This window comes from Saccopteryx leptura, chromosome 9 (assembly GCF_036850995.1).
Source record: "Saccopteryx leptura isolate mSacLep1 chromosome 9, mSacLep1_pri_phased_curated, whole genome shotgun sequence".
NCBI lineage: Eukaryota > Metazoa > Chordata > Mammalia > Chiroptera > Emballonuridae > Saccopteryx > Saccopteryx leptura.
In genome coordinates this window covers 39876271-39896698 of record NC_089511.1, presented here as the reverse complement: position 1 = coordinate 39896698, position 20428 = coordinate 39876271, and the positions used below count along the sequence as shown (strand labels likewise).

At 44.8% G+C, this 20428-nt stretch overlaps 1 protein-coding gene across 7 annotated transcripts in view; it reads left to right on the top strand.

Annotated features, from left to right (window-relative positions):
• The first annotated feature begins 1590 nt into the window (after positions 1 to 1590).
• The window catches only part of BANP (BTG3 associated nuclear protein), a 164772-nt gene continuing 145934 nt past the window's right edge, over positions 1591 to 20428 (top strand). For 2 of the 7 annotated variants that reach the window (XM_066349224.1, XM_066349221.1), the window contains exon 1: positions 1594 to 1786. The gene's annotated coding sequence lies outside the window, so the exon portion shown is untranslated. Of the gene's footprint in view, positions 1787 to 20428 lie in introns of all 7 variants that reach the window. The other 5 variants (XM_066349223.1, XM_066349228.1, XM_066349225.1 and 2 more) reach the window with 4 other exon arrangements.

Sequence of the window (20428 nt, the reverse complement as noted above, 5' to 3'; positions counted from 1 at the left end):
TTTGAGCAAGGCTCACCAGCTTGAGCCCAAGGCCGCTGGCTAGAGCAAGGGGTCACTTGATTTGCTGCAGCCCCCTGGTCAAGGCACATATGACAAAGCAATAAGTGAACAACTAAGGTGCTGCAACGAAGAATTGATGCTTCTCATCTCTCTCCCTTCCTGTCTGACTCTATCTGTCCCTCTCTTTGTCTCTCTCTGTTTTTTTCAGAAAAATAAAAAAGAATTCTTACATAGTTAAGTGTTTTGATTCAGCTGTGATTGAGGAAGAGGGCTACAAAGCAGAGAGGGCTCTGTAGAACTCCCCATCCCCCAACCCTTCTTTCAGGATTTCTGTGGTTAGTGTTTTGAATACACTGCCCTCCTCAATGGTGAGCCAACTCTGATGTTTTGGATTCCAAACCCTGCTTTTGTCTCTTTCCAATCATGTGACCTTGCTGAGCAATTTTCCACTCTTTTTAGATTTATCATCTCTACATAGGACTCATCTCATTTCTACGTCAGTATCTTTTTACAGAGTACCTCTATGGTTATGGTTCTTCTTTTGGAATTTCTTTAAGGCACTTTTCCTAGAAAGGATTCTGGGAAGAGGAGCCTCGGCAGAACCCCAGAGTGTTAATTCTACAAAAGACTTGAACTCAACAAGGTTGCCCAAGCTTGCACAGCTGGTTGCTGCCCAGAATCAGGTTTTAATTATTGGCAAAAGGGAAATGAGCAGGAAACTCATGGTAAAGCATTTTCTTTTCCAAATGAAAATAGTCCCATCTTCTTGTGTTTAGATGATAAAAGGAATTTTTGCTCAATGTAAACAACTCAGAAAATAGAGGAAAGTATAAAGAATAATGAAAAGTAACGGTAATTCCAGCACACATGAAAAGTAATGGTGATTGCAGAAAGAAGGAATAACATTCCTGGGTACTGTCCATAATTTGAGATGTTTTTTCCTACAAGCACCCACAAACGCAGAGTTATACTATATAAATATAGCCACATTCACACTATACTTATATTCATAGATTATTTACAGTAACACATATTATAAGATGTATAATATTAATTACCTTTAAAATATATATCATATATAATTAATATATTTTTCCCACGCGCGTGCACTCAACACTATGCTCCTGACACTGGGAAGCCTTGAGTACCACATAATTTTTTGGGGGTGGTGGAGAACCCAGTCAGAGCGGAAGCGATAATACACACCGGACGCAGGGAACGGAGCAGAACTACAAGTCCCAGCAGCCCATGGAACCCCGGCCGGCCGACCGGAGTATGAAGAGACTACTAGTACCAGCAGGCATGGCGCAGACCCCGGGACTACGACTCCTAGAATGCACTGCTTGTAGTTCGCGCAGGGCCCTCCGGGATATGTAGTCGTTGGGGCCGCTAATGCCTATTCATTAAGTCGCAAAGAAAATGCAAATTCCTCCAATGGCCCCCCGATGTGACTTCAGTCTCGCTAGCGAGAAGCCGCACCGCATCACTGCGAAGTAAGAACTCCTTCAGGTCTAAACTGTGGAGCAGAGCAGGAGTGTGCGCATGCTCGGCTGTCATGGGAGCGGGCCATATCGCGCGCTGGAGGCCTAAAGCGGCACGCCCCCGCCTTTGGCTCCGCCCTTGCTCCCGGCGCGCCCTGTCCGAAGAGCCTGCGCAAACGATGCAGGGAGGAGGGCCGCGGGAGGCAACTCGCAGCGCCTGCGCAGATCGGCGGCTTCTCTCGCGAGGACGGGCGCCATTATCGCATCTCCCCGACAAACACCACGAGAATTCCGCAGCCCACACGGTAATTGCAGCTCCCGCAGCCGGTCGCGTCTCCACCTCCCCCTTCCCGCGGGGCGAGAGCGAGAGCGAGATCTCCCCTTCTCCCTCCTCCCTTCGCCCTCCTCCGGCCGCGGCGCCCGCGCCCGCTGCCCCCGCCCGGGACACCCTTTTCGGCCCGCCAACGGCCCGCTGCCTCTGTCCGGTTGCCCCTTCAGCGCCCCTGGGCCCTGCCGCCCCCTTTAGCCCTGCGGGCACTCGTCCCCCCGCCGTTTCCCCGCAGCCTTGTCAGCCCCTCCGGACGCCCCCTAAGCCTCAACAGCCTTGGGCACCGCCGCCCCCTTCAGCCCTGCCAGCAACCTCTTAACTACCGCCGCTCCCCTCGGCCCCTCCGGGCGCCCCCTCGATCCTGACGTTTCCGTGTTTCTGCGGCCCCCGTAGCACCGCGTCCTCCCTTGGGCGCATGGCGCTGTCCCCCCAGCATTCCGATACTGGGGGGCCGAGTCAGAGGGTCCCGCGCAGGCTCGTTTTCTTCCCGCAGGAGACTTGCTTTCTTTTTCATTAATTTTCTTTTGCATTTGCAACCCCCCTCACCCCCCACCTCCCCGCGCCGTGCGGTGCGTGGAGTAGGACGGTGGGGGTGACAGGTACGGCCCCCGGGGCCCCGCCAGCCGCCTTTGAAATTGGGGAGCAGCCCTGCGAGAGGTGTTCCCTGACGTCCCGAGGGTCGCCCTGCAGACGGACAGCTCGAGTTGCAGGAGGGGGCTGGCTGGGTCTCAGTTGTCTGGGAAATGGGAAAATGAAGCGCACGCAAAAGATCCTGCGGTGTGGTAGTTCCTGTCAACCCGACTTCCGACTCGGTTGGCACCCTGAGTTACTATTGCAAGTTAGGAACACCGACAACATTCTCTTAATTTGCTTAAGCTTTCACAGAGGGAAATAGGGGCGTAGGGTGCCGTTTAGGAATAGGCAGCTTTAGGAGGGGGATCGGATCCAATTCTCCCGACCTGTTTTTCCCCCCACTCCTGTACTTTTTTGGTACATCTGTAGTTTAATCCTTTTGAAATGTGACCTCAGTTCTTTTCTTTGAAGTCCGCCCTCCCCTCATGACTGCAAAATGTCGATGTACGTTCCATCTCCACTCTGTGAGCGAATTGGATACATTGTCTTAATAGAGGACTGATTTGTGTCTGATGGAATGGTAGAAACAGTTTGTCTTGATATTGAAGAAATAAATATTCCCTGAAGAACTGTCACCGAGAGTGACTTCCAAGGATAGAGAGTTTGCCTAAAGCAGGGGAGGCCCCAGTTCAGGGTCTGGAAGTGGAACAGGCTATCGCTATCTATTTGGAGTTACCTGTTCTTCCTGAATGCTCCCAAGGCCTGACTGCGTTGGTTAAACTACCACTAAACCAACGGTTGGTGAGAGGAGACAGCCCTAAGGGGAGAATAGTAACTGGAAGTTTGGGGAACATAACTTGGGATAGTTGAGTGGCCCTCAGTAAGTGAGGGGAACGTTAATCAGGAAGTAGGTGATTGGATCATTGAACATTCAGCCTTTGGGACAACCCTGGGAACAAACATCCAGTCATAAAAGAAAACTCCAAAACTGCCTGTAAAATAAATTATATATGTTCAATTCCATTTCCCCTTTGCCCTGAAGTTAAAATAATGTTCTTGTCATGTATTCTGCCATCGTAGGCTTTACTTTTTAAAAACACAGCTGCCATTTATGGGTCATTTTCTGTGGCTTGGACCACTCATCATTTGCAGTGTTTCTTTCTTTTTTTTTTTTTTTTTTAATTTTATTTATTCATTTTAGAGAGGAGAAAAAGGGAGAGAGAGAGACAGAGAGGGAGAGAGAAGGTGGGGAGGAGCTGGAAGCATCAACTCGCATATGTGCCTTGACCAGGCAAGCCCAGGGTTTTGAACTGGCGGCCTCAGCATTTCCAGGTCGACACTTTATCCACTGCACCACCACAGGTCAGGCCATTTGCAGTGTTTCTTAGCGACCCAATGAGGTAGAGACTGTCCTGTTTTATGGATGAGGTGAGTGAGACCCACAGAGGTTGAGTGACTCGCCTGAGACACACACAGCCAACATTTGAATGTTCTTAAAGGAATTAAACATACATGTATTTAATATTTTAAAGTAATATATACAATGAAATGTCAATGAAAAACTCCAATGAGAAGCAACAGCCTCCTTCCCAGCCTTTTAGTACCCCTCCTCAGAGACTTTTATATCTTTTTGTTGTTTTTTCAGATTCTTCATGGTGCTACATAGTAAATTGGTATTAATTGTACGTATTTTTTACTTTGTTGCGATTGTATCATTTAGGTCTTCATATCATATGGCACCTATTCTATCCCCTGAATTCACTATGTAACTCAAATTGTTCCTTCTAATACAGCTGTTTGTTTTTTCTGTTGTTTGTAATGGCATTTCTTTTTCTTTGCATTTTCTGCTTTCATTGACTCCTTACATTGTTTAAATTCTCAAGGATGATGTCAGATCTCTCCAACCTTCCTTCTCCTTTCCAGCCATCTGTCCTCTTTTTTCTACTCTGGATTGATTATTCTATGCCAGCACTGGTATTATCATGGGCTGTTCAGGACTCCATATATCAATCTTGGTTTTCTTCATTTAATTGAGAACCTTTGGCCAAGTAGCCTTTTGGGTTACTTTTTAGGATCCTCTTTGGCTTTAGGACATTTACTGAGTACCAAAGGATGTGCTCTTTGATCCTAGAGTCTTGTCTTTAAGCTTTGGGAAAGTCTCTTGTATCATTTATTTGAGAATTTCTTCTTTTTTACTCTCTTCCCAAGTTCCTATTAGTTTGATGATGGACATCTTTTTCTCTTCTCTTTATTTTCTTCCTGTGTCATTTTATTCTTATTTCTGGGAGAAGGCTTCAGTTTATCTCCCAATCCTATTTAAAGCTTGTACTGTTCCTTTTTCATAGTAGCTTCTTGTTTTTTAATGCATTATCTCCTTGACACCGAGGATACTAATAGGGATATTTTTTTCAGGTCTTTTATTGTTCTCTGATTTTTTTTTTTCTTTTTAAGTGAGAGGACGGGAGATAGTGAGACAAACTCTTGCATGTGCCCTGACTGGGATCCACCCTGCAAACCCTGTCTAGGGGGCAACCCTTGTCTTGGGTGAATATTCCAATCAACCGAGCTATTTTTAGCACCTGAGGCTGATCACTCGAACAAACTGAGCTATCCTCAGCTCCCAGGGCTGACGCTTGAACCAGTTGAATAGAGGAAGATAGAGATAAGGGGGAGTGAGGGGGAGAGAAGCAGATGGTCACTTCTCTTGTGTGTCCTGACCAAGGATCGAACCTGGGACGTCTATATGCTGGGCTGACGTTCTGGCCCTTAGGCCAACTGGCCAGGGCTGGTTCTCTGATTTCTTGTTTCATCTAGTGTCATTGTTGTCTTTTAATAATTTAAAAATGCTAGCTTCTTGCTTTGTATGACAAGTATTCCTCAATTTATTGGTGATTATCTAAAGCAGGAGGAAGCTAGTAGATCTGAGTCTGTGAGGCTGGTGTGAAAATGTGTGTGTTTCTCTTTGGGTGATTGGGAGCTTGTTACCGTGCTTGGACCTCAAATGCCAGATGGCAGATTTTCTTTCCCTTTCAGCTTAAGGAAGACCCTTTTGATTGTGGGCTGCCGCAGTGGGTCTCGGGGCCCGTTGTACAGCTTTTCTGTACCAGGACTGTCTTGTGTGTGCAGGTGCAGTCCTCACCCTCTGCTGAGGGTCCTGGGTTTTGGGTCCTGGCACGCTGCAGGCTGAGAGCCCTCCTTTGGTTGTACCCACCCTTCTTTATTTTATTTTTTTGGGTTTTTTTTTTTGCATTTTTCTGAAGTTGGAAATGGGGAGGCCGTCAGACAGACTCCCACATGCGCCCGACCGGGATCCACCCGGCATGCCCACCAGGGGGCGATGCTCTGCCCATCTGGGGCGTCGCTCTGTTGCAACCAGAGCCATTCTAGCGCCTGAGGCAGAGGCCACAGAGCCATCCTCAGCGCCCGGGCAAACTTTTGCTCCAATGGAGCCTTGGCTGCAGGAGGGGAAGAGAGAGACAGAGAGGAAGGGGGGGGAGGGGTGGAGAAGCAGATGGGCGCTTCTCCTGTGTGCCCTGGCCGGGAATCGAACCCGGGACTCCTGCATGCCAGGCCGACACTCTACCACTGAGCCAACCGGCCAGGGCCTGTTGTACCAACTCTTGTGTGCTTCACATCGCTTCTACTTTTACCCTGATTAGATCCTTTTAGTCTGCCAGGAATTTGCAAAAATCTCTTGTCTGCAAATCTCTTATTTTCTTTCTTGTGGGTTTATATGCTGTGAAAAATAATTTTCATGGGGTGAACAGAGATTACGTGTGTATCAGCCAGTCCCCACATTGTGAGCAGGAATTCCAGACCTGTTTTACTGTGCTTCTCTCTCCCAGTGGTCTCGGTGATGCCCACTGTCAGCGGGACCTGGGGCCGAATCATGATCCCCATGATTGCTGTCACCTTGCAAGTGCGCGTGGATGGTGTGTGTCCTTATGAAGGTTCTCCTGGCTCTGAAGCCTTGGAGGGGGTGCCAGGCTCAGCCGGGGAAGGCCAACCATAGATGGTCTGGTAGCAAGGACTGATTTCAGATTTTTCAGTTGGCTTGTGCCAGAGTTTAAGAATGCCTCCAGTTAAGCAGTTATTACTGCATTTGAAGTAAAATCTTGATGCATTTTAGTTAGTTGTCCTTTGAAAGTTGCATACAGTACAATGCATCAGCTGTGTTTGCCAAGGCCTTGCTAGTGATGTGGTCCGTGGGCCGGCAACATCACCATTATGGGGCATTTTAGAGAAATGCATGCTCTCAGATCCTGCCCAGATGTGTGAAATCAGAACTTGCAGCTTTGTAAACTTAATTTTTTTTTTGTTTGTATTTTTCTGAAGCTGGAAACGGGGAGAGACAGTCAGACAGACTCCCGCATGCGCCTGACCGGGATCCACCTGGCACACCCACCAGGGGGGGCGACGCTCTGCCCACCAGGGGGCGATGCTCTGCCCCTCCGGGGCCGTCGCTCTGTTGCGACCAGAGCCACTCTAGCTCCTGGGGCAGAGGCCAAGGAGCCATCCCCAGCGCCCGGGGCATCTTTGCTCCAATGGAGCCTCGCTGCGGGAGGGGAAGAGAGAGACAGAGAGGAAGGAGAGGGGGAGGGGTGGAGAAGCAGATGGGTGCTTCTCCTGTGTGCCCTGGCCGGGAATTGAACCCGGGACCCCTGCACGCCAGGCCGACGCTCTACCACTGAGCCAACTGGCCAGGGCCTGTAAACTTAATTTTGAAGTTATTTTAGACTTATAAAAGAGTTGCAGAAATCGTTTAGAGAGCTTCTCTACTTCCTTCACTTACTCCCTGTAATGCTGACATTTTACATCAGGGGTCCCCAAACTACGGCCCGCGGGCCACATGCGGCCCCCTGAGGCCATCTATCTGGCCCCCGCCGCACTTCCGGAAGGGGCACCTCTTTCATTGGTGGTCAGTGAGAGGAGCCTAGTTCCTATTGAAATACTGGTCAGTTTGTTGATTTAAATTTACTTGATCTTTATTTTAAATATTGTATTTGTTCCCGTTTTGTTTTTGTTTTTTTTTTTTACTTTAAAATAAGATATGTGCAGTGTGCATAGGGATTTATTCATAGTTTTTTTTTATAGTCCAGCCCTCCAACTGCCTGAGGGACAGTGAACTGGCCCCCTGTGTAAAAAGTTTGGAGACCCCTGTTTTACATAATCACATATCCTTATGAAAACCAGAAAATTAAAATTGGCACAGTATATTAATGAAATAATAGACTTTATTGAACTTCATCAATTTTCCACTAATGTCCTTTTTCTGTTTCAGGATCTAATCCAGGATCCCATTCTTCATTCAGTTGTTATGTCTCCTTAAATCTCCTCCAATCTGTGATATTTACTATATATAGCCCCAAAGTATCTCCCTCAAGATAAATTGCAAAGGGAAAATAGTAACTTACAGTGAGAAAAACCCAGCAGACAGCACCTTAACATCACTATTAATAAGACATAACATCATGTAACTGGGTATGCTGCACTGAGACAGAAATGCATACCTTCATTCTAATGAGAAAATTCAAATTGAGGGATACCAAAATACTGACTAATGTTTTTCAGAAGTGTGTCTAGTTTTGTTTTGTTTTTTTCTTTTTCTTTTTTGGCTTAACAAATTTATTTTCTCATAGTTTCTGGAGAATAGATATCTGATATCAAGATGTCAGCAGGTTTGGTTTCTTCTTAGGCTTCTCACCCTGGTTTGCAAATGGCCAATTGACTGTGTCCTCCCATGGTCTTTCCTCTGGGCATACACTCATCTGGTGTCTTTGTCAAAATCTCCTTTTCTTGTAAGGATACTGGTCAAATTGGATTGGGACCCACCTTAATGGTCTCATTTTAACTTAACTACTTCTTTAAAGGCCTTTTTTCCAAATATAGTCACATTCTGAGGTGGGGGGGGGGGCTAGGGTTTCAGCATGACTTTGGGGGGAGGGGGACTCAATTCAGTCCATAACAGGTGACAGTATAGAAGATTTACTTTTCCTAAGGAATACTTTTGACAGTGTTTCTGTAATGTTTCAATATTTTACAGGAAATTTAATCATAATTTGGAAAAGCAGTAATGTGAGAACAAACCAAAAAAATCTTTGTGTTTACATTTAAAATATAGTTAGATTCTAGGCTTATATAATCAAACAAATTTATATGAAAGTCTTAGGGACTTTTGAAAGTCATGAGGGATATAGGACAATTCTTTGCAAAAACTCCCCCATTGATCATCAACACTTTAAAGTATAATTTTATACTAATATTTGCAAATATTTAAAATGTTTTCGTGTCTATCACTGAGAAAGAAATCATGCTAATTACCTTTAGCTATGTCAGTGGGAAGGGTGTCTGTGTCTCAGTCACAGCAGTTTCATGATAGCTAAAGTTGTCTAAAGACTTTTAAATCTCTTGCTGCAGTTAATTCAAATTGCAGGCATGATGCTTAGGAGAAAATAGAATAATAGCAAATGTATAGTAAGCACTGAATACGTGCCAGGCACTGTTTTAAGTGCTCTACATATTCAAATTCATTTATTCTTTACAACAATCCTGTGAGGTAGGTGCTATCATTTGGTAGGTGAAGATACAGGCACAGGAAGTTGAAGTGACTTGCAAGTAATGGGGCTGCCCCTCAAGGCAGGCAGTATAGAGCTTCAGGGCTGCCATGCTTATCTGCCAAAGGGTACTAGCTTTCCCTACTTAGCGATTACTGGGTGCCTTAGTTAAGCACTTTATAGACATTATAGCATATCCTCAAAAACAATGAGATTGCTACCATTTTACAGACTTGGAAACTAAGAGGCTCAAAGCTCTTGGGAAGCAGACAGTTATATGCATACACTTTATTAAAGTGTACAAAATATGGCAAAGTTATTGCCACAATCAAAATGTGGAGAACTAAAGAAATGATATGAATATGTTTTCTGTATCTAAGGAGTCAGACACTTAATGAATATTCTGAGGTTCTAAGTAACACTATTGGATAAGCTATGTTGTGGAGAAGTGATTTATGTCATACTGGTTTTCCCCAGAAGTTAATGAAAAACAACTCGGGTTAATAGTAGTCCCAGTTTTGTGAACTGATCTTTCTCTTCTAAAACGAAGCAATATTGTGACAAATCCAATAAAAGGCTTTATTTTTATTTTGTTTGTTTGTTTTATTTTGTTATGAGAAGGCAGCCCCAGAAATTTTTGGGAAAGCTAATTTTCATGCTGAGAATATATCCCAAATTCTTGGGACATCACCAACTTGGTGTATTTGTTAGTATCAATTGAAGTAAAACATCACAAAGGCTGTCAGAAAATGCTTCAAAGGCAAGTAGGAATAGTTTCTAGCGTGTCTACACGTCTTTGTCTACCACCAAGATTTAAAGTTGGTTATGAATAAACTTCAGGTTTTGATGTAATTTGGAAAAAATTATAAACTTTTTTTCTGATTTCTTGTGGCATTCCCCCTCATCAGACAATTGTCAGGGGATCTTTTTCTGATCCACTGTTTTGAATTAAGTGCATTTACTTTCTTTCCAGATTGATTTTCAGGGCAAAGCACACAGTTCTTTTTCTTAAAAATTTATACTTTTTCCAAATATTTGTCTTTTTTTACTGTAAAATAGCACATCTATATAAAAGAAAATTATGAAAAAAAAATCTCTAATCCAACCACATTGACACATTATGTATCTGAGAATACTTTTCCAGTTTATACCTGCAAAAGCCTTGTTAAATAATTTGTCTACATATGTACACAATATTTTCAGTGACTTTCACTTAAAAATATGTTATTTTTCATTTCTGTAGTTCTCATGATAACCTGTAATTGTTTATATTATAGTGTTTTTCAACTTCCGGTCTATGGACGTGCCAGAAATTTTGGGCCAGTCCGCATATAGACTCTAATCTTCATACAGCATCAGGGTAGTTAACTCGCAGACAAAATTTCTGGTGCTGGGGCTGCGGACCAGCGGTTGAAAAATACTGGTTTATAACGTTTCTTTGAGTAGATGTATCATAACTTGCTTAGCAATTCTTTTGTTGTTGGTCATTTAGGTTGTTTCTAGTTATTCTCTACTCTAGCTGGAATGTGGCCATGAATAGAAGTGTCCAAAAGACAGGGAAGACTCAGGATTTGCATTTAAAAAGATTGCAAGGTGTCGCACATTCACTTTGTTGCTTAAGAAATACATACTTTCTGTGCTAGATGGTCACCAAGGAAATAAGAGGTGATGAAACACATACCTTATTTTGTAGATTGGTAAACAGGTGTGCTGAGCACAGGTTCTGGATGAGTTTGCATTAGTGTCTTATTTATAACACCTTTTATAGCTTATTAGCCTTAATTTTTATTTATGCTCTTCATCTATACTCTATCCTGAAAACATTAGGTGTACAATTAAGTATGTTACGTGACAGTGCAAGACTGATTTTAAAATGCCCATGTAACTTTACCACTTTAACAATTTAAATGTGGAAACAATAAATATTTTCTCATTTTGAAGAAAAGACTTCTGGGAGGAAAATACACATTAAAGGTCTCAATGAGAAGGTCTCAGATAAAAGCTTTAAAAGTCCTCCATACCAGAGGTAAATAAAGATTGTTATTGTGTTCTCTGGCTTCACATATATGGTGGTCATAAAAACAAAATCACATAAAGAATTGTTCATCAGAAATGCTCTGAATCATTCTGGAATGTTCATTTCGGGGGAATATGAGAACATATTGAATGGGATCACATGGTTGCAGTTTGCTCTTAAAAAGCTATACTTGTTTTCTTGTTCATGGGCAGCACCTAAACTCATTGCATCACAGTAGAGAATCTTAGCAGTCATTTTGCCTTTGCAAATACTATAGTTTTAAAAATACTTAACTCTAAGATTTCCCACTTTTATCTTGTGCAGGTTGTGAAACCATTTAAAAATGAGAGCTTTAGCTACTCATCTCATTTTATGTCCTCTGCCTTGCCTTTGGCTCTGTCTGTTCCCTCAGAAGAGAGGGTGTCTGTCCGCAGTTCTAGAAGGCAAGGAACAAGAGAAGTGTGACCCCTCCTCTTCCCCCCAGTGCAGTGGGGCAGTGGGGCAGTTGGGCATCCACATCGTAGTGCTTCAAACTGCTTCCTAAGAGGAAGCAGAGGGAGGCTTCAGCGCCTGGAGCCTCTCATTGCTTGAAACCTGTGGATGTTCTTGAATTAAAATATGAAACCATTAATTTCCTAAGCCACTAGCAGATAGTTTGCACAAAATAAAGTCATATGAAATTGGTTTCTATTTTGAGTTAATTTCTCTGTATTTTTCACGTTTAGTCATAGTTAAGAACTATCCAATTTGAGTAAATGTTTTGGATCATCTACCTCCATGGTGGGGTGACAGTAAGGTTTGTTTTGTCCCTTTAGGCCTTAAAGTTTAAGGAGCCTCACATTGGGTAGGGAGGATGGCAGTGGTGTAGGTGCCCCAGACAGGCAAGCCACAGATCAGATTGCTTACAAGGCACAGCATGGAAAATAAAATCTGTCAGAAAAGGCCAGAGAAGGTAGAGATAATTGAGAACAGGTTTTTTAGTTCAATCACTGGAAAAAGTTGATAAGTGGAATTGAATGTGTGGAAATTGACCACAATACCTTGTCCTTAGTTGTTTTGTATTAGTATTTTAAATAGTTGAACATAAATAAGGCACCAAAAATGAAAGTTGGAAGGGCCCGGGTAGGGTTGGAGGCCTGGCTGTTTCTGCTGGAATGCTGTCGGGTAGCCTGGGCCTACCCTGGGCCAGTCAGGCTGAGACCTCTGACTGGGCAAGAGCCCTTCCTGTACCGGCAGACCTTTTAGTAATAAAGGTTTACTTTTTGTGCTTCAGAAGGTGCTGCTTGTCGTCTCTAGTGATTTTTCCTTTTTCCTCAAGGTGTAAAATCAAGTAGCTTGAAGCAAAGGTTAACTTTCTGAACTAAACATGGATTTGGATAAACTAGCAGTGAAGATGTGGTATGTGTGCTGCGAGCACTTCTTTGTTAGTGTGAACTACAAGTACCCTGAATGTGCCAAGGTCACGGGCATCTCAGTCTTAGTAGATGGTGTAGGGAAGAACTCAGGCTCTGGTTCCTGCTGTCACCACGAAGTGCAGCAGTACAATTCCATTGGAAGGTGCATGGCCAGGTTGGGACCTTCTGTTGCCAAGCCCTCCTGGGAACTCTCATCTGTGGGAGCCAGGGATGGGTCTTGGGGGCTGTGGTTTTATGATGGGACCACTTCTCTGAAGATGCCAAGTATTGATAATTCACATCCCACTTATTTAGGCTGACTGACAAAGAAGGCTGGTTGTCCTGTTAACCATTTAAAAGTTGCAGTTGTCAGGGAGCAAACAAAGATTTCAACTAGTTGGCCTTCTGTTTTTTTTTTGTTTTTTTTTAATTTTTATTTTTAAGAGGAAGGGAGATAGTGAGACAGACTGTTGCATGTACCCCTACTGGGATCCACCCAGCAGCCCCCATCTGGGGCCAATGCTTGAATCAACTGAGCTATTTTTATTGCCTCAGGCTGATGCACTGACCCAGGGCAATGCTTGAACTAATCAAGCCACTGGCTGTGAGAGGGGAAGAGAGAGAGAAGAGGGAGAGGGAGTGGGAGAGAAGCAGATGGTTGCTTCTCTTGTTTGCCCTGACTGGCAATTGAACCTGGGATGTCCATATGCTGGGCTGATGCTATATCCACTGAGCCAGCTGGCAAAGGTGCCTTCTGGTTTTGAAATTAAACTTTTTTTTTTTTTTTGTATTTTTCTGAAGTGAGAAGTGGGAAGGCAGAGAGACAGACTCCCACATGTGCCTGACTGGGATCCACCCGGCATGCCCACTAGGGGCAATGCTCTGCCCATCTGGGTCGTTGCTCCGTTGCAGTTGGAGCCTTTATAGTGCCTGAGGCAGAGGCCATGGAGCCATACTCAGTGCCCAGGCCAGCTTTACTCCAGTAGAGCCTTAGCTGCGGGAGGGGAAGAGAGAGAGACAGAGAGATAGGAGAGGGGGAGGGGTGGAGAAGCAGATGGGCACTTTTCCTGTGTGCCCTGGCTGGGAATTGAACCTAGTACTTATACATGCTGGGCCGATGCTCTACTGCTGAGCTAACCTGCCAGGGCCGAAATTAAACATTTTAAGATTTGCAGGATTCAGTTTACTTTTTTTTTTGAGACAGAGAGGTACAGCTAGGGACAGACAGGAAAGGAGAGAGATAAGCATCAATTCTTCATTGAGGCTCCTTAGTTCATTGATTGCTTTCTTATATGTGCCTTGACTGGGAGGGCTAGCAGACCAAGTGACTCCTTGCTCTTGCCAGCGACCTTGGGCTCAAGGCAAGGACCTTGAGCTTCAAGCCAGTGACCGTAGGGTCATGTCTATGATCCCATGCTCAAGCCAGCGACCCCCCTCTCAATCTGATGAGCCCGCACTCAAGTCTGTGCTTAAGCTGATGACCTCGGGGTTTCCAACCTGGATCCTCTGCATACCAATGCTCTATCTATTGCGCCACTGCCTGGTCAGTGGGATTTAATTTTCTTTTTACTTTTTGTTTTTTTGCAAAATAAGAGCTTAATATAAGGTCTACCGGAAAGTTCTGTCCATTTCTATCACAACAAGTTTCGACACGTGAGCACATGTTTATTTGGTGCATGTGTGCCTCTATTTTTATCACTTAATGTATACATACTGACGTAGCAAATTAACTAAAACAAAGTTGATTCACGTTAGTCTTAGGTGTGAAGCGATAGTGTACCCATGGCTACTGATAAAGTTCATTTACACCACTGTAATTTTTACGAATTTCAACAAGGAAGAAATGCTACAGAAGCATGTCTGTCGCATCCACCATATTCCCCGGACTTAGCACCCTCTGACTATCACTTGTTTTTGTTCTTACAAAATTTTTTGAAGGGCAAAAAATTCAAAAATGAAGAAGATATCAAACAAACACTGGTTCAATTTTTCGCTTCAAAAGATAAAACAGTTTCAAAAATGGGATATACAAATTGCCCTCACGCTGGCAAGAAATCATTAATAATAATGGCAATTATATTATTTAATAAAGTTTATTGACGGTAAGAAAAATTTGTATTTTGTTTTATTCCAAAAATGGACAGAACTTTCCGGTAGACCTTATATTTATTGTTATTTTACATCTGTGTAATTAAAATTTGTATAATTTGAATTTGTATAAAATGCAATCATACTATGTTGAGAAAGGAAGCTCAAGAGCGTACAGTAAGATGAAAGCAAATACGTACTGCTTGGGGTTCACTCCACAGGTAGCTGTTGATAAAAATTTTAGTTTGACTTGTTTCATGGGTTCTCCCAGGATCATTCAAGAGTTCAGTAAGCTTGCTTTGCCTCATTCGGATGCCTGTGAGTCTTCTATAATCTGAATCAGAAATGGCTCCTTATAGCTAACGGAGGTGGAGCAGGAAGAGCCAGTCCAGATCTGGAGGTAATTGAACATTCCTGTAATTGCAGAGGCACCCCTGAGGAGGTCAAGATTCCTATTCTCCAGTAACAGTCTCTAATTTTTTTTAAGACTATTGGTTTATTGATTGATAGATAGATAGAAAGATTGGGGGAAGGAACGGGAAGCACCAAGTCCCAGTAGTTGCTTCCCGTATGCATCTTGACCAGGCAAGCCCAGGGTTTTGAACCAGAATCCTCAGCATTCCAGGTCGATGCTTTTTTCACGGCACCACCACAGGTCAGGCTGTCTTTTTTTTTTTTTTTTTTTTTTTTTTACAGAGACAGAGAGAGAGTCAGAGAGAGGGAGGGATAGATAGGGACAGACAGACAGGAACAGAAAGAGATGAGAAGCATCAATTATCAGTTTTTTGTTGCGACACCTTAGTTGTTCATTGATTGCTTTCTCGTATGTGCCTTGACCATGGGCCTTCAGCAGACTGAGTAACCCCTTGCTGGAGCCAGCAACCTTAGGTCCAAGCTGGTGAGCTTTTTGCTCAAGCCAGATGAGCCGGCACTCAAGCTGGCAACCTTGGGGTCTCGAACCTGGGTCCTTCCGCATCCCAGTCCAACGCTCTATCCACTGCGCCACCGCCGGGTCAGGCAGTCTTTAATTTCTTTATCCCTCAATCTCAAGAGGCAGTTTCAAGATTTTATAGATGCTGCAGACATCATTAAACACTAGGGAAGAAGTCAACAAACTTTTTCTGTAAAGGCCAGTTAAATATTTTTGGCTTTGGGGGTGTGTGTCTTTGTTACAGCTGTTGAACTCTGCCTTTAGTGGGTAGAAGCATGAATAGGCATGACTGTTTTTCAATAAAACTTAACTACAAAATCTGACACCTAGCCCCATTTGGCTCACAAGCTAATCCCCAAACTTTAGACTAAAAGTAATGCAAGTTGGAGAAAGAAATCATCGTTGGGAGTTCAATAACAGTAAGATGATAGTAAGGCACACTTCTGGTGCCAAGCACTGTTCAGAGGTCTGTCATTTTAGGGCGTACTCTCAAATCGCCCCTAGCATTCATGCCTTTCACTGCTGACTTGGAGAATTTAGGGCAATCTGGAGGAATCCACTGAACCATCTCATTTATCTGATGAAGGCACTGATAGTGTAGGTCAGAAACTGTTTATTTTGAGAAAATCTACTTGGAAAGAAAATGGCAGTGGCAGCCTCTCAGAAGTATAATTACCATTGGCAGAGGCACCTTCAAATGAAAATGCTTCTGTCCATCCTCCTTTTATTTAGAAAAAGCTTCAACATTTCTTTTTTTTTTTTTGCATTTTTCTGAAGCTGGAAACAGGGAGAGACAGTCAGACAGACTCCCGCATGCGCCCGACCGGGATCCACCCGGCTCGCCCACCAGGGGCGAAGCTCTGCCCACCAGGGGGCGATGCTCTGCCCATCCTGGGTGTCGCCATGTTGCGACCAGAGCCACTCTAGCGCCTGAGGCAGAGGCCACAGAGCCATCCCCAGCGCCCGGGCCATCTTTGCTCCAGTGGAGCCTTGGCTGCGGGAGGGGAAGAGAGAGACAGAAAGGAAGGCGCGGCGGAGGGGTGGAGAAGCAAATGGGCGCTTCTCCTTTGTGCCCTGGCCGGGAATCGAACCCAGATCCTCCGCACGCTAGGCCGACGCTCTACCGCTGAGCCAACCGGCCAGGGCCCTCAACATTTCTTTATAGGAATTGAGTTTTTCTTTTTCAGGCTTAGAAGTTTCAAGAATACTAGTACAAAGAATTATGGTATAGTCTTCTAGATTCTTAGGTGTTAATATTTTATATTTGCCTGACCAGGCCATGGTACAGTGGATAGAACATTGGCCTGGGATGCTGAGGATACAGGTTTGAAACCTCGAGGTTGCTGGCTTGAGTGCCCGCTCGTCCAGCTTGAGCGTGGGATCATAGACATGACCCCATGGTCACTGGCTTGAGCCCGAAGGTCACTGGCTTGAGCAAGGGTAACTTGCTCTGCTGTAGCCCCTCTGTCGAGGCACATACGAGAAAGCAATCAATGAACAACTAAACTAAGGTTCCACAATGAAGAATTGATGATTCTCATCTCTCTCCCTTCCTGTCTGTCCACCCCGCAAAAAAATTTTTTTTATATTTGCTTTATCCTCGCTCCTCATCTAAACCTATATGTATGTGTGTATTTTTTTCTGAATACTTTAAAATATACTTATTTACCTTTAAATACTTAAGTTTATTTCTTAAAAACAAGGACATTGCCACCTGACTTGTGATGGCACAGTGGATAGAGTGTCGACCTGAAACTCTGAGGTTTCTGGTTCAAAACCCTAGGCTTGCCTGGTCAAGGCACATTTGAGAAGCAACTATGAGTTGATGCTTCTTCCTCCTCTCTCTCTCTTCCTCCCTCCCTCCCTCCTTCCCTCCTTCCCTCTTTCCCTCCTTCCTTCTCCTCTCTAAAATCAGTAAATAAAATCTTAAAAAAGAAAAAAGAAAAAAAGAACATTGTCTTATATAACCACAGTACAATTATCAATAGTAGTAATTTATCATTGGTGCAGCTCTATTAAGCAACAGATCTAATTCAGATTTTACTAATTATAGTGAAAGAAAGGGGACTCCTTATTGAACTTCGATGAATAAACTTTTTCCCAAGAATATTTGGCCCCATTGACTATACTGTTTTGACTATGTATGCCACGGCCCGGGGTTGGTCAGCCAGGGTTCACCACATGACCTTAGCCGCATCTCCCTAGACTTTTGTCCATTTTCTGTTTTAGATCATTTAACTAGTTCTCCTTGATTATCCTATCTACCTCCAAGAGGTTGTGCTTGCCTGACATATTTTGTTTGGATCAGAAACCTCTGGAATAGTCCCTGAATCTTCATCTGCCACCTTCCATTGTTACTTTTTTTTGTTACTCGTTCTAGACTGTTCAAGTAGGGAGTTAACTTTCTATTGTTTTTATGTTGCTGGTTTAGGATTATAAATTCCCTTAACATTTTGGCATATGCTAGTTTGGTTTGGTTTCTGTAAAATTGTGAGGTGGACAAAGGAGATTAGGACATTTACCCCTGGACTGCTGACCACTGCGCTCCCCAAGCTTTGCAGTAGGAGGCAATAAACAGGAGGAGCAGATGGGCAATGAAAGGATAATTTCAGTTTCTGAAGGAGCTGAGAGATGGTGGTTGGATACACGGACCCAAACTCCAGGGAAGGGACACGAGAACACGTGAACAGGTGGCTAAGGAGTGGGCTTAGTTAACTGGACACAAAATGAGGAATTTTTGGGAGTGTGCTCTGCTTCCTCCCTACCTCACTTTTTTTTTTTTTTGCATTTTTCTGAAGCTGGAAACGGGGAGAGACAGTCAGACAGACTCCTGCATGCGCCCGACTGGGATCCACCCGGCACGCCCACCAGGGGGCGATGCTCTGCCCCTCCGGGGCGCCGCTCTGTCGCAACCAGAGCCACTCCAGCGCCTGGGGCAGAGGCCAAGGAGCCATCCCCAGTGCCCGGGCCATCTTTGCTCCAATGGAACCTCGGCTGTGGGAGGGGAAGAGAGAGACAGAGAGGAAGGAGAAGTGGAGGGGTGGAGAACCAGATGGGCGCCTCTCCTGTGTGCCTTGGCCGGGAATCAAACCCGGGACCCCTGCACGCCAGGCCGATGCTCTACCACTGAGCCAACTGGCCAGGGCCCCTACCTCACTTCTTGACTGCTCCCTGGTCTCATGTTCCCTTAATATTCATCATGTATGTTTCAGATAAGGGGAGTGGTTAGAGATGAGCCTATCTGTGAAATGGGGGCATACCTACAACAAAGTTTGGGAAGATTAAATGAGATAATGTTTAATACAGTGCTTAGGATTCAATAAATGGTAGCTCCTATAATAATTATTATTATTGTCAACTTTACTTGCCAAGTCCTCTATCTTTTTATATGGGCCAACCTCAAATGGTGCTGATATAATTGATAGAAGTTTGCATATAGTCTAAATTTTGTCTCTGATAATCTTACATCAGGGTCCCCAAACTTTTTTTTTTTTTTTTTTGCATATTTCTGAAGCTGGAAACAGGGAGAGACAGTCAGACAGACTCCCGCATGCGCCCGACCGGGATCCACCCGGCATGCCCACCATGGGGCGACGCTCTGCCCACCAGGGGGCGATGCTCTGCCCATCCTGGGCGTCGCCATGTTGCGACCAGAGCCACTCTAGCGCCTGGGGCAGAGGCCACAGAGCCATCCCCAGCGCCCGGGCCATCTTTGCTCCAATGGAGCCTTGGCTGAGGGAGGGGAAGAGAGAGAGAGGAAGGCGCGGCGGAGGGGTGGAGAAGCAAATGGGCGCTTCTCCTGTGTGTCCTGGCCGGGAATCGAACCCGGGTCCTCCACACGCTAGGCCGAAGCTCTACTGCTGAGCCAACCGGCCAGGGCCCCCCCAAACTTTTTATACAGGGGGCCAGTTTACTGTCCTTCAGACTGTTGGAGGGCCGGACTATAAAAAAAACTATGAACAAATCCCTATGCACACTGCACATACCTTATTTTAAAGTAAAAAAACGGGAACAAATACAATATTTAAAATAAAGAACAAGTAAATTTAAATCAACAAACTGACCAGTGTTTCAATGGGAACTATGCTCCTCTCACTGACCACCAATGAAAGAGGTGCCCCTTCCAGAGGTGTGGTGGGGGCCGGAAAAATAGCCACAGGGGGCTGCATGAGGCCCGCGGGCCGTAGTTTGGGGATCTCTGTCTTACTTACATCATAGGATTTTAGAAATTTAGAATTGGACAGGAGGTTAGAGCTGTTTTAAATTGGTACATGTGACCTTGGCCGGTTGGCTCAGCGGTAGAGCGTCGGCCTGGCGTGCGGGGGACCCGGGTTCGATTCCCGGCCAGGGCACATAGGAGAAGCGCCCATTTGCTTCTCCACCCCCCCCCCCCTTCCTCTCTGTCTCTCTCTTCCCCTCCCGCAGCCAAGGCTCCACTGGAGCAAAGATGGCCCGGGCGCTGGGGATGGCTCCTTGGCCTCTGCTCCAGGCGCTAGGGTGGCTCTGGTCGCGGCAGAGCGACGCCTCGGGGGGCAGAGCGACGCCTCGGGGGGCAGAGCATCGCCCCATGGTGGGCAGAGCATCGCCCCTGGTGGGCGTGCCAGGTGGATCCCGGTCGGGCGCATGCGGGAGTCTGTCTGACTGTCTCTCCCCGTTTCCAGCTTCAGAAAAATACAAAAAAAATAATAAAAAAAATAAATAAATTGGTACATGTTGCTAATTAAAAGCTTGACTGTGGTTGTAAAGTTTACACTTGTTATAAGTGCAAAAACACACAATTACTTTGCCCTTCTACTCTGAGGAACCCACCAGTCCCACATGAAGGCTCATACTCTGAGGATGTGGAATCCCACAGCCCCTTGTCCCTGTAGATGTCCTTGATAGTCATTAAATTTGACACCCTCCAGTTCTGACAAGGAAGTGACTTTTCTCTTGTATAATTCCATTAGATGATTTTAGACAATTTGCAATGTTGAGTATGAATTCCTATTTTCTTAGGGCCAATATTTCTTTTCTTTTTTTTTTTTAAGATTTTATTCATTATAGAGAGGGGTGGAGGAGC